The sequence below is a fragment of the Onychomys torridus genome, chromosome 11 (genome assembly GCF_903995425.1).
Source record: "Onychomys torridus chromosome 11, mOncTor1.1, whole genome shotgun sequence".
Classification (NCBI taxonomy): domain Eukaryota; kingdom Metazoa; phylum Chordata; class Mammalia; order Rodentia; family Cricetidae; genus Onychomys; species Onychomys torridus.
Genome location: NC_050453.1, coordinates 90,702,409 through 90,705,175, shown reverse-complemented (window position 1 = coordinate 90,705,175; position 2,767 = coordinate 90,702,409).

Genomic DNA, 2,767 nt, shown 5'->3' with positions numbered 1-2,767 from the left:
ATCTATTCCAAATGGGATGTCTTCATCAAACTCTCCCCTCAGGGCTCAAAGAGCTATACAGAAGAGAAGGCAGGAAGTTTGTCATAGGGAATGGGTGACTCCTGGATACTAGTGTCTAAGACTGTACTAGCGTGTGCTGTGGGATGTTCAAGTATGTCAAATGTGTTGCTCTGATTGCTTAAAATAAAACACTGATTGGCCAGTAGCCAGGCAAGAAGTATAGGTGGGACAAGCAGAGAAGAGAATTCTGGGAAGTGGAAGGTGGAGGCAGAGAGAGCTGCCAGCGGGGCGCCATGACAAGTGAGATGTAAGGTACAGATAAGCCACAAGCCACATGGCAAAGTATAGTTTATTAGAAATGGGCTGAATATAAGAGTAAGAGCTAGACAATGGTAGGCCTGAACTAATGGCCAAGCAGTTTAAATAATATAAGTGTCTGTGTATTTATTTTATAATTGGACTGTGGGACCACAGGGCTTGGCGGGGGCTAGAGAGAAGGTCTCCAAATACAAGGGTGCACAGAACTTCCACAGGTTGAAAACAGACTGAGTCTTGGCACTAAGAAAAGGAAATGAACAGAGGGTCACACCACTTAACCAAGGATCCATCTGCAATTGACATCCACTTACCAGGAAAAATGAGTTCTCACAAATGGAATCTCACTAGGTGTATTAACCACATCAGGATAGGGCTCCATGCCCAGGAGTGGATGGCCAACACACATTTAAACAAAAATTCAAGGATATTTGTCTAGATATTTTTTGCTTGTATGTTTTTATTACTGTGGGCTTTTTGTTGTTGATGATGAGGATGATGATGATTATGATATATATATGTGGGGCGGATGGATATGTAGGTGAGAAAGAGAAAATAAAGAGAGTATGTTTCTTGTTTTGTTGTTGTTTAGTTGCTTTGGATTTTTCACTTGTTTATTTTCCCTGCTTTCTAAAGAGAGAGAGAAAGAAAGAGCATGCAGTTGGGTGTGTGGGGAGTCGGGGATGATCTGGGAGGAGTTGGGGGAGGGAAAAGGTGTGATTTGAACATATTATGTGTAATTTTGTCTATAAAAAAGAAAAGAAGAAAAAAGGAAGGGAGAGAAGGAAGGAGGGAGGGAGGGAGGAAGTACGATTATTATTACCTGGCAAGAGAAGGACACCCACATGCCTGTCTGGGGCCCCCTTTCCTGAGCAGGTAGAGGAAACCCCTACCTGCCTGGGACCTGTTAGGCACCATTATGTTGAGCAAATACATGGTCAGGTATGGGAAAAAGATAGAGGTAGAATGGTTCATATCCTGTGGAGATCTGGAGAGGCCAAGGCAATGAGAAATAGGCTGACACAGAAGGCTACTTTCCACCAAGGGTCATAGTGATATCTGGACCTAGGCTGCTGCCAGGGGCCATGTCTGAGTCTGTGGTCCTGCTGCAGCCAAGGTTGATGTCCATGTCTCCAGATGACACCAAAGGCCATGAGGATTCCCGAGGTCTGTGTTACCACATGTAGCCATGTTGGTGAGAGTCCTGCCGGTGCAAGGACCATACAGATGGGGTGGCCTGTACTGCTACCTGGAGACATGGTGATATCTAGGCCCAAGCTGTTGCTGCTGGCCGTGTCTGTGTCTATGTTTCTGCTACAGCTAGGTTCTGTGTTGATATTTGTTGCCTGTTTTAGCACAGGAGCCCATGCAAACCTTGTGTTGAAGGAGACCATGCCAAGCTTCCCTCCTCACCCTTCACTGGCCTGGGGGATAACCACGTCCTCACACCAGAAAGCTGAGCCCATCCAGTGCCATGGGAACTCTGAGTGCTGGCTCTGTCTGTCATGTGAAGGGGTGTGTACAAAGGCCCAGACTGACGGGCTTGGCCACCACTCAGTCACACATCTGGAGCTTTGAGTTGGCACTCACCAACGTCTACCTCATAGATGACCTGCTGGAGAACATGAAAGGACTCGTCCTGGGGAACTATAGCCACAGGATCTCCATGACTCAGGATAACAGCAGGATGTCTGAGAGGAAATTCCGGGCAGATCCAGTGTTGATTGTGTACTAGAAGCCAGAGGTCTTGAACCTGATGAACAACACGTTACACAATAAACATTTGCAAGTGAAACTGTTTGAGAAAAAGGGTCTACTGCATGATACACAGCAGCTCCTAGTGCCACTAAGAGGAGTGAAGAGGCAATGGAGAGGCAGGAATGATGGAAGAGTGAAGTGGTTTGTTGTGGCTGTTTAATTTTTGGTGTTGGTTTTGTTTTTTAATGTTTGTTTATTAGTTAATATTCTTTTTTGTATTTTTATTTTTAATTTATTTTTATTATTTCTTTTTAAGGTTTTGTCTGGGGGATGATGCTATAAAGGTGAAGGACATATACAGAGGGACTGAGAAATGAGTTGTATTGGGATGCATGATGTGAAATTCCCAAGGAATCAACAAAAAAATTTTTAAAAAACAATACATGAATAAAGTGGTAGTAACAGAGCAAAGACAGGGATGTAAAGAAGAAAATTGAATGTGACCTTGTCTATGCAAACACAGCTCTTACCACAAAAGGATAAGAGATAGTTCATTCTGGCTCCAAATTTGAATGACCATTACCTGGGAAACATTGAGCTTTATCAGCCCAGGTTCCATGTTCCAGCATGTTTTATTACAAGACAGAGAGTTATAATCAAGTCAGTTTCAAAATATACTTAGCACTGTGTGACAATGTGAATGAACCCTCAACAACAGATGGATTGCCAAAATAATCCCCTATGCATACAAACA